The sequence below is a fragment of the Pogona vitticeps genome, chromosome 6 (genome assembly GCF_051106095.1).
Source record: "Pogona vitticeps strain Pit_001003342236 chromosome 6, PviZW2.1, whole genome shotgun sequence".
In the NCBI taxonomy this organism is placed as follows: Eukaryota; Metazoa; Chordata; class Lepidosauria; order Squamata; family Agamidae; genus Pogona; species Pogona vitticeps.
The window spans coordinates 20,967,229-20,979,346 of NC_135788.1; the positions used below are offsets into that span (position 1 = coordinate 20,967,229).

General features: G+C 41.6%; 1 pseudogene across 1 annotated transcript; it reads right to left on the reverse strand.

Moving 5' to 3' along the window:
• Positions 1-2,086: 2,086 nt before the first annotated feature.
• LOC110090128 (HAUS augmin-like complex subunit 1 pseudogene) lies at positions 2,087-4,257 on the reverse strand (annotated as a pseudogene). Its single transcript, XR_013537784.1, has one exon. The product of XR_013537784.1 is annotated as an HAUS augmin-like complex subunit 1 pseudogene (transcript).
• Positions 4,258-12,118: the final 7,861 nt, after the last annotated feature.

The following is a 12,118-nucleotide window of genomic DNA, read 5'->3' on the forward strand; positions in this document are numbered from 1 at the left end:
TTGAGGACAGAACTCAACTACAGATAGATTAACCCTGGAAAGCCTAATCCAGTCAAAGTGAAACTTCTAAACTGTATCCTGGGTTCTGAACTTGACTGGACTTTGAACCTTTAGGCGGGAAAAACTCTCTACGTCTGAGAATCAATTCAAGGTGAACCCTAAAGATGATCAATCTATTAAAGTGGACCTATGGAGGCAATTATTGATGGAATTGGACTGATTACTTTAAGCATCTGGACAACTTTCACTTGGAATACAATTAATTGACATCTGAGACATAATGACACAACAAGGACAATTTTGGGATGAAACAAAATCTACTCTTCAAGTAATTCTGGAAATAGTGAGATCTCATAACGAAGAGGCAAAATTATTCAAGTAGCAGCTGAAGAAGAACTATAGTAAACAGGAGACAGGGAATAGTGAACAAGGAAATGAGAGGGTGGTGGATGATGTATGCCAATCAGAAGAGGGGCTGGAGGAAATTAGAGCAGAAAGCCTAGGAGATTTAACTCTAAGCCTGGAACTGAGGAGAATTTTAGGTGTGCTAAGGTGACATGGTGGCACTGTGGGTTAAACTGAAGAAGCCTCTGTGCTGCAAGGTCGGAAGACCAGCAGTTGTAAGATTGAATCCACGCAATGGAGTGAGCTCCTGTCACTTGTCCCAGCTCCTGCCAACCTAGCAGTTTGAAAGCATGCAAAAATGCAAGTAGATAAATAGGTACCACCATAGTGGGAAGGTAACGGCATTCCTTGTCTAGTCACACTGGCCACGTGACCACAGTAACTGTCTATGTACAAGCGCTGGCTCTACGGCTTGGAAACGAGGATGGGTACCATCCCCTAGAGTGGGACACGACTGGGCTAAATGTCAAAGGGAACCTTTATCTAAGGGAAGATAAGTGGAGAGGATCAGCAGATCTAATTAAAAAGAGCCTGGAAGATCTATTGGAGATAAATCAAATGTATAAAATGTCCACAGGTAGCACAAGGCACGGCAAACTTTTTAGAGAGATAGAAACAAGAATTGGGAAAAGACAAATAAGAGAAGGAGTTACTTAGAAAGATGAAAAAGAAAAAAATATCAAGGTGGCTTTCAATATTGAAAGCATGTATACACCTAACTTTTGAGATTGTAAGGGGCCATATCCTATATATTAGAAAAAAGAATTAAACTGGAATAAGGGGTCACTAATCAGGGTAAAGGCATAACATGGTGGCCCTTAAGGTAAACTGAAGCTAGATATAAGGATGAGGTAAAACAGTACTTAATGAACATATATTAGATATGATATTGATATAGACATGATAGAAAATGTGGAGATAGAAATGGCTAAACAATTATAGAAAGAAAATCTTTTTTGCACTCAGATGGGCAGAGCAAACAAACGGGCAGCAATGAGGAAGATATGGAGGTGGTTGGCTCACATGAAGCTTTATACCACCTGAATTTGACACTGCTCTGAACCTCATTAATCTGACTTTAAAGCCACGAATATTGTTGGATTGAGTGGGAAGAACCATTCTGCATTTTCAGTATAAGTAATGCCTTTACTATTGTAGGAGACAAAAAGAAATCCATGAATGTTGTAATGTTCTTTTAAACCCAAATGGTAGTGTTGTTCGGCCATCCAGCCCATACAAGGCATCTGCCAAGTAACCCTGTGGCTGTTCCATGCACTTATTTGCTACCAGCAATATTCCTAGAAGTGGTGGCGCTGTGGGGGACGTGGTGGCACTGTGGGCTAAACCGCAGAAGCCTGTGCTGCAGGGTCAGAAGACCAAGCAGTCGTAAGATCGAATCCACGTGATGGAGTGAGCTCCCGTCACCTGTCCCAGCTCCCGCCAACCTAGCGGTTCGAAAGCATGCAAATGCGAGTAGATAAATAGGTACCATCTCGGTGGGAAGGTAAACAGTGTTCCGTGTCTAAATCACACTGGCCATGTGACCACGGAAAGATTGTCTTCGGACAAAACGCTGGCTCTATGGCTTGAAGAGCGGGATGAGCGCCGCCCCCTAGAGTCGGACACGACTGGACAAAAATTGTCAAGGGGAACCTTTATCTTTTAATATTCCTAGAGAGTACATCAAACATGAAAGTAGGATTAAAAAGGAGAGCACCCATGAAGCATGCTATGGAAGGCAGAACAGGCAGACACAACTCTTCTCTGGACAGCTCAACTGTTGCAACAAGGATTTGCATCAATAATGTTAAAAAAAATCTTTCCTTAGGAGCAGAAATGTAGGAATCAAATCCTGGGTAGTGCCTGAAGGCACAGCTAGACTGATGCAAATCCATACAACTGCAAGGACAGATCAACCCAGCAGCATAGACAGATAAGTCTGAATTCGGCCCAAAGAGTGAGTTCTGCCTGATACTCTACTCTGCCGAAACCTAAGATGTCAGTATCCTCTTGTAATTATCCCTCACACATTAGTACTTAACATCCTGCCTTCTGGCAGCAGTGCGAGACTGTGGAATGTATTTTTGTAAGTACTTCAGTAATTTAATATTAGTCATGGAATAATATTAGTGTAATTTAATATTAGCAGATGACACCAGGAAGTGTGAACTTTAATAGCTAAACCCTTATAAAATATGAACATTCAAATAAGCCTCCAAGATTAAAATTTCAGCTCGCTCCATCTGCTTGTCTGATTCTTGGCTCTTCTTAAAATTACTTGGTATAAACTCCTCTCCTTTCATATATTAGCTTCATGCCTGTTGCCCCAGCAAGAGGATATTTGTAACAATATAATCCTAGGCATGTCTAGTAATAATTATTTTGTGCTATCAAGTTGACTTTGCCTTACGGAAACCCTTTGCAGATTGTCTAAGTATATATTATTTTTTACCATTTCCATCTTCAAGGGGCACTTTCCGACTGTGCAGCTTTCCCGAAGCTACACAGGCTGGCTCTTCGCCCAAGAGACACGGTGGAGAATTGAACTCTTGATCTTTAGCTCTGTGGCCGGGTACCCACCTCACTGAACTATCCAGCCAGCCTAGGCATATCTACTGAGTAAAGCTCAGTCAGTTCTGCAGCACTTATTCACCAGGTCATTTTCGGTGAAGTGAAGGGACTAGGGTTGCATCCTCTGTGGATCTGCATAGAACGGCACTGTAAAATAATATTTATTTATTTATTTATTTATTTTATTTGTTACATTTATAGCCTGCCCATCTAATCGTACCGACTACTCTAGGCGGGTAACAACAGATCAGATCTAATACAATTTAAAATCATGACAACATTTCACTAAAAAAAGGAAACCACAATAATCAGATGGGGAAAAGGGACACTTTCTTAAACCACACTGCCGTACCACTCCCTTCCCTCTTTGAATATTTCCACACTCCCCCACCCCAGTGGTCTTCCCTTCTCTTCCTTTCCATCCCAGTAGATCTTTCTTCAGCCCATCAAGAAGTTGCAGCATGATACGACACAGAAGGGATGAGGAAGGAAGAAAATTACAGGTGTAAGGTCCAAGGAAGATTCCAGTTTCTTCTTCAAAGGTACAGCCTGCTTCTTTATTTCAGCCAGTTTCTCCGAAAGCTTCACTACAGACTCGCGAGTCAGGGGAGCATCCAGCTCACTTGCAGAAAGCTGCTCCTCGGCCGCCTTGATCCTGAACTTGATATCCTCCGATTTGCCTTTTAAGAACTTCATGTTCTGTGTTCGGCTCTCAGCTTTCGCTTTCTCCATTACCAGGAGTTCTTCCCTTTTCACGAGATCATCCTGAAGGCGTTTCTCCAGCACCAGGGCAGAGGTGAGCTTTCTTCTCAAGTTGCTCAGCTCGAGCGCCATGTCTCTGTTTTTCGACTCAGTGGCACAGAGATCCAAAGTCAAGTCGTTGATGCCTGGAATGAAGCTTGCCAGAGACGTGTCTTTCGTTTTGAGGGCAATGGCGGTGTCCACCAAGTTATTCAGATAGGTGATGTTCACTTTGGACAGGCTGCTAAAAGAAAGATTCAGGCTCTCCGTCAACAGATCCTGCAGATAACTACCATCTGATCCATACTCTGCTGCTTTCTGTTTCATGTCCTCGATTAAGAGGCTGGCGTCTCCATCTCTGCATCCGTTGCATTCTGCCAGCTCATGCAAAATATCAACGGTACGGGGATCCACTTCATATGGGGGGGATGGGCTGATCCTCAAAGGTTTTTTTTTCCAGCGATGGTGCAACCTTGTTCAGCTTCTCCTCCATCCCGGCAACCCGGGCTGTTCTCTTGCAAACTTCCCGCTCCCTTCCTCCGTCCTCTCCTCGGGCGCGGACCAATGGCATCACAGCGGCGCCAGGGCTCCTGGGAGTGGTAGTCCTGGTGTGTGTGTGAGTGGCAAGCTCTTTTCAAACAAGGGTTCAAATCTCTGATTATTATTATTATTATTTTGTAGACAGTAGTAATAACTGCAGAATTTCTCAATAGGGAAACATATTAATGATTGATAATCATCATCATCATCATCATCATCATCATCATGATGTGCTATCAACTCTGCTTTATGGTGACTCTCTCCAGGGTTTTCAAGATAGACAATACTCAGAAATGTTTTACTCTTCCCTTCTTCTGGGGGCAATTCTTGGTCTGTGCAGCTGGCCCAAGACCACACAGGCTGGCTCTCTTTGCAGGAGGCACAGTGGGAAATCGAACTCCCAATTTCTGGCTCTGCAGTCAGATACCTAAACCACTTAGCTATGCAGCCAGCCTATTCGTGATTAAACTCTGATGTGTCAACGATTCATACACATGTTCGCCCCCCCCAATAATACATAAACGTCTGAACTCCAAAATGCTAATTCCCTCAGATTTCCTTTTAAAAGCTTTTTTTTTGGGGGGGGGGAGGGCCTTATTGCATGGCTTCCTATAGTGGAACATGCTTACCTTTTAAAATGTGTGAAATGCAGAGCATACAGTATATGCAATATTTTTGTTCAAAACATATTCTTCCCTTGTGGCGCAGTGGTTAAACTGCTGTACTGCAGCCAAAACTGTGCTCACGACCTGGGGTTCAATGCCAGGCAGCCGGCTCAAGGTTGACTCTGCCTTCTATCCTTCTGAGGTCGGTCGGTAAAATGAGGGGGGGGATGTATAGCCTGCACATTTAAATTCTAAACTGCCCAGAGAGTGCTTGAAGTGCTATGGGGTGGTATATAAGCAGCATGCTTTGCTTTTGCTTTGCTTCCCCAAAGCCAAGGGCTTAGCTCTTCAGAGATACACTGGCTATAACTGTTTCTTTTGAGGGTTGAACCCTGTAAATATGTACAGGGCTAGTTGATGAATAAGATACATTGTGCTATCGGATCAGTTCGATAGCATACATTCTCGATATCATCCCCTCCCATATACTCACAAGCTTGTGGGTATCACCATGTTTATAAACAAACTTGCAGTGTGCTATTTAATGGAACACTATTTTTAGACTCGGTATAGCGGGGGAAATGTTTTTTGTTAGATCATTTTAACCTTTTGGCTGTGTTGATACCACACAGGGATAAGCGGATTTCCCCTTCAAGAAATCTCAAGTATTCTAAGGGCACATTTCCTGTATTGTGCTCTTTAAATATTCACATGCAGGACAAATGCCAAGCATTTTTGTCCAGTTAGATGAGATTAAAAAAACACAAACTGACAACATCTCTTCACTCTGGATTCTAAATGCATTGTTAAGAGACAATTTCTTCTTTGTTGGAAAAACTGGGCAGAATGCACTCTGCACATACACAGGGGCCTTGATTTGTATCACCAAAATAATAAATAAGATGAAAAATGTACTACATTCATACTAGGTTTTCAGAAGAAAACTTGCTGATTCACTTTCTTGTCATAGAAACATTTGTATGGGACATTGTGCCATTTTGCACTGCTGTCAGCTGTTGTTCATGTTGCAAAGTTTTGAGTTTCTGGTAAAATTCTCTCTTTGCTATTTATTTATTTAATTTATATACTACCTGTCTGGCAACAAGGCCACTCATGTTATGCAGTAGAAGTACAGGGATCCACAGAGAATAGCTACAAAGTTCCCAAATCCACCCCTTTCTCATTAACTGGCACTTAAAGTCTCAATATTTGGGACATTTGTAGGAGAACAAATAAAAACATTGGTTGTTGTGGGGTTGACAAGGATTTGGTGATGGCATCCTTCCTAGATGCCTTTAAAAGGGGATTGGACAGATTTCTGGAGGAAAAGTCCATCACAGGTTACAAACCATGATGGGAATATATAATCTCCAGGCTTAAAAGGAAGGTTCCTCCAAATGCCAGGTGCAGGGGAGGGGTATCAGGAGACAGGTATCTAGTTGGGTTTGGAACCTAAAGCCCTCAAGGTTCCTTCCAGATCTTCAATTTTATGATTTTGTGTTTTTAAATGTAATTTGACCAAGTGAAGTGGAACCAATGAGATGGGGCCTCCTGTTCCAGCTCAGTGACCTGGCTCTGATTTAATTACTGTTGCAAAATTGGAGGGGAATTTTTAACAGAAAAACCTAATTAAAAATGAATGTATCCAGCAGCCTTATTTATCTGATGTGGTAAAATCTGTCTTGCCCAAAAGGAAATATTGTTACATTTGTAAAGACTGAAAACTGTATTACTGTACACTTAATAGGCTCTGAATGCAGCACATTACCCTCTGCTAAGGAACGGGGAAATGCCTATGGCAGCATATGTATTCCCTTAATATATAATCCCATTTGGTACTCTGTTTAATGTTCATATTTTATAAACAGGAAGAATATTAAAATATGCATTTGTCTAAATATGTTTACACAAAAGCTTGGTTTATTGCATAATGCAGGAGGCACAAAGAGAAATTATGCCCTCAAAACAAATAGGTCATGCTTCCAAAACAATTCTAGAAACAATTCCCAACTACCGAACTGTGCAACAACGAGCATGACTAGACGGGGGAGGCTGGAGGAATTTGGGCTTTACTTAAAAGACTCTTCAGTCTGGGATCCTATTCTAGCGCTTGCGTGATCCTTCCATTCACCTGGGAGATGTTTCTTCTAATGTGAGAAGGATCCAGATAGCACTTCAGCGAACTCCAGTTTCTCCCCCTTTTAAATATTGATGCTCCATTCCCTACCCCTTTCTCTGATGTTTGCAGCTTGCAAGCCTCAGCAACTCCCCCCCTTTATTTTTGTTAATTTCCCTCCTAATGAGTTATTTATTATTATTATTATTATTATTATTATTATTATTATTATTATTATTATTATTATTATTATTATTATTATTATTATTATTATTATTATTATTATTATTATTATTATTATTATTATTATTATTTATTTAGTTAGTTACTTAGTTACTTAGTTACTTAGTTACTTAGTTACTTAGTTACTTAGTTACTTAGTTACTTAGTTAGTTAGTTAGTTAGTTAGTTAGTTAGTTATATCCTGCCCATCTAGACCGAAGTCTACTCTGGGTGGCTAACAACATACAAGAAAAATAAAATAAAATAAACATCAACATTTAAACCATACATCAGATGCAAATACAAGTACGGAAGGGTTCCTCCAATGTATCAGAATTGTGCTGCATCTGTTAAGGATTATTATTTTTTTAAGGTTAGAGAAGATGAAAGGAGGGAGTTTCTCTGTCCCCATTTTTAATGTTACCACAACCCACTGCATATATCAAAGGGTTGTCACCACAGCGAACTCTGCTCATTTGGGAGCAGATTAACCAATCACATGGACTTGCACGAAATAAACTAAAGCCCCAGCACTGTTCTAGAAAAGAGTGGGACAGCTTGAAAAAAGAACTGGATAGATAGTTATTACCAAAAGCACATGTGAAAAATAAGGTAGACCAATCCACACCAAAGGCAAACCCAATAGCTGGAAACCAAGCCTTATGAGGAAAGGCTGAAAGAACCGGGCAAGTTTAGCCTTGAGAAAAGAAGACTGGGGGAAGATATGACAGCACTTTTCAAATATTTGAAAAGCTGTCATACAGAAGAGGGGCAGGATCTGTTCTCAATCATCACAGAGTGCAGGATTCGCAACAATGGATTCAAGTTAAAGGAAGCCAGATTTCAGCTGAATACCAGGAAAAACTTCCTATTTATTATATTCGCGAAGGCTTTCGTGGCCCGGATCTAATTGTTGTTGTGGAATCCTATGTAGTTTCTAATTTCTTCTGGGGGAAAATGATCACAAAACTTTTAAGAAATCTCATGAGGGGCAAGGAGAAATCACACTGAAGAAAAGGCTGGTATTTTCCCCTGCCCCTTTCTCTCCAAAAGTCTATGAAATTTACACCTCTAAGGAAGGAGGAGATGCTACAAATGCTTATGCATAATATCATGTCATTCTGAGGACATTCCAGTTGCATATCTCTCCCACCCTGGCTGCTTTGCATTGGTTTCCCATCTGTTTCTGCATTGATTTCAAAGTATTAATGATGACGTATAAAGCCCTAAACGGTTTGGGACCTCAATACCTGCTAGATCACCTTCTCCCATCCAGGTCTACCCGAATCACTCGACAAAGCCAGCAGGGATGGCTGAGGGGCCTTACACCGAGACAGGCCCAGAAGGAAAGAACAAGAAACCGGGCCTTCTCAGCAGTGGCCCCTCGACTATGGAATAGCCTCCCAACGGAAATCCGTCTGGCTCCCTCGCTGGGCATTTTTAAAAGCTATTTAAAAACCTGGCTCTTTAGGCAGGCCTTCCCTCAAGTCAATTAAGCTGATTTTCTGTTTCTTAACTATCCCATCTTGACAATGTATACAGGCATTAATCGATTTTTTTAATTATGTATGTTATATTACTGTGTTTTATTATTCATGTAAGCTGCCCTGAGTAGACTTTGTCTAGAGGGGCAGGGTATAAGTCCAATAAAAGTAAAAGTAAAGTAGGCCTGCTTTAGTTGGACTTAGCTAACCTGAGAAATATTTAACAATGTGATAGTAAAGTAGGAGGGATGATGAAGCAAAGTAACAAGCATAATGACAACCTTCTTTATGGGCACCAGTGAAAGAAACATTGTTTTCCAAATCCATTATGTCAAAATAATCTCTTTTGGAATAATAATTATGACTATCAACTTGTTTCAAGATACTGATGTTACCCAATAAAGCCTGTCATGGTTTAGAATCAAGCTATCTGAAGGCTTGAATGTTCTCATACATTTTTGCTTCTTCTTTAATATCTTTATCAGGGGGCTTTAACTTCTGCTTTCTGACATTCAGATGGAAGCAACTTGAAACAGGGCCTTGTTGTTGGTGGCACCTTGGTATTCAATTGGCAGCTTTGCCAATTGTGCATCAAAAGCAGCCTTTGTTGTTTGTTGCTGATTTTAAGGTTGTTTGACAGTAAATTATGTTTCTCAAATTCATCTGATATTTTGCCTCCTGCTGTTAGCCTTCTTCAACACTTTTTGACTGAAAAGTGGGATTTGAAAAGTATTCTCAGTTAGAAATATGAATTTATGGCTTCTCAGACATGGGTGTATTTAGCTCAGTACTGTGCACATTGCCTGGCTGAAGCTCATGAAGGAGACAGCCCTTGAGATATTTTTCAACTGGCAATGGCAGCGATTGAATCTGGGTCTTTGTGTATACAGTGTGTGTAACACTTCTACTGATCTGTGGTCTCTTTCCACCAATTGTTCCTAATTGTCTCATGATGAGCAGAATCAATATTCTACAACAATACATTTCAGTCTGTTCACTGGGAGACACGCAAGTGAAGATTCCTCACTAAGGAAGTCAGTAATAGTAGAAAGCTGCCCTGAAAGATAACTTGCTTCCTTCTCTTAGTTATCTCTTACAATGTATAGCCCCAGGAAAATGTTGTAGTTCAAACAAATTATTGAAATGGGCATGCAATCTATGGGTGTGTTTGTGTGTGTGTGTGTGTATTGACACAGAGAGAGAGAGTCAGACAGAGTTTTCTTTGATGTGTTGATGGTGCGCATGGAGGGGGGAGCAGAACTGTGTCTCCCCCCATACACACTGCCACCTTAGTCCCAAGATCTATACTCTTTGTGAAACATCAGTAAATTTCAAGTAGTTGCTATTTGGTCACCTTCTTCAGTTCCATGTGTTTGATGCAAGCACCATACCGGCTTTACCAAACCATGAACTAGAATACCACTTGCTTATGTCAGTTTAGTTTAATATCAATAGGTAAAGGTAAAGGTTTCCCTTGACAATTTTTGTCCAGTCGTGTTCGACTCTAGGGGGCGGCGCTCATCCCCGTTTCCAAGCCATAGAGCCAGCGTTTTGTCCGAAGACAATCTTCCGTGGTCACATGGCCAGTGCGACTTAGACACGGAACGCCGTTACCTTCCCACCGAGGTGGTCCCTATTTATCTACTTGCATTCGCATGCTTTCGAACCGCTAGGTTGGCGGGAGCTGGGACAAGTGACGGGAGCTCCCTCCGTTGCGTGGATTTGATCTTATGACTGCTTGGTCTTCTGACCCTGCAGCACAGGCTTCTGCGGTTTAGCCCACAGCGCCACCACGTCCCTCTTAATATCAATAAATATTGTGAAAACATCAGTGTAATTCAAGGTATTTCAAAGCATATTTATCTCTTGACTTTTGCAAGTTTTTATTGTCTTGCTAATTTTCTTCCAGCACAACTTCGCTACAAGTTGCTTAGGACACGAAACCAGATACAGCTTTGATGTCCATCTCCTCAATTTTGGAAACTCCTTCAGAAGGTCTTGGGACTGAAGGCTTTAAGGCATATTCATTCATTCATTCAATTTTTATGCCACTCATGTAGGAAATTGATACTCTGGATGGCGTACAACAAAATAAAAAGAACATGTGTGATAAAATCTACCATAAAAGACACAAACATACCATAATTACAGGTAACAAGATAGGCATGAAAAAAAAACAGTTTCCTTCATTCAGTGTTCTTCTTCTTCCTCTGTCCCATTAACTGGGGATGACCTCTCCAAAAGCACACATCTTGCTAAGAATGATTAACAGTCCTGCACAACTCCCAGCAACCAAGGGAGGACTTATGTGTCTATACCTACATGATCCCTTAATTTCCAATGCCTTGGGTTTCTACCAGGAGACATATTTATTTATTTATTTGGCTTTTACCCCGCCCATCTAGATTGTAAATGAATCTCCTCTGTATAGCAGGAAGTTAATTGCACATGAGATGAATCATCCAATGCCTGGTTCCATTGACCTATACAGCAGTGATCCCCAACCTTGGGCTTCCAGATGTTCTTAGACTTCAACTCCCAGAAATCCTGGCCAACAGAGGTGGTGGTGAAGGCTTCTGGGAGTTGTAGTCTAAGAACATCTGGAGACCCAAGGTTGGGGACCACTGCTATACAGCACTAAGGCTTTTCTTGAGCTATTACTAGTAAAGTGCTGGCCATTTCGCTCTAGCAACACATCTGTGTGTCTTCACTCCCCTCCTACCCATTTTACTGCGCAGACAGCTGTGCCATTTCCATAACTTTCTTGAAAGCATCATTTTTTTTTTCTAGCGGGGAAGGTCCCTAGATGAAAACAGCACATTATATTGTTGTTGATTATAATAGTGTTGGTTATAATTTTGATGAAGGTGATGGTGATAATTATCAGCATAAGGAGCACCCACTGTCCATGAAAATGTAGTATTTTGGGCCACTAAGGGTGTGATCAGAGAGTTGCCAAGGTGGATGTCTGATTGCACCAGAAAGGTTCATTTCAACAGAAGTCATCTCCCTTATAGTGACCCTTCCATCTGCTAGGAAATCACTTCCTCCCTGCCCCAAGTAGAAGCACAACAGCTGAACCAAAAAAGCTCCGTCTTGGGCATGAATTTCTCTCTGTGTTACAAGGAAATAGATCACACCAGATCACAAACAAGTGGTTGAAACTGTGATCACACCCTAAATTTGTAATCAAAACATACAATTTTTTCGCTCCATAAGACGCACCTATTTTTAGGGGAGGAAAATGGGAAAAATATTCTGGCAATTTCAGCCCGCTGGGCCTGCGGGGGTGGAGGTGGGGGGAGCCTTGGACGGGTCTGAGGGGGCCTTCCAGGACCCTTCGGAGGCTCCCCCACCCCCTTCCGCGGGGCCAGCGGGGGTGAAATCGCCAGCTTCCATGACCCTTCTGAGGCGTTCCAAGCCTCAGAAGGGTC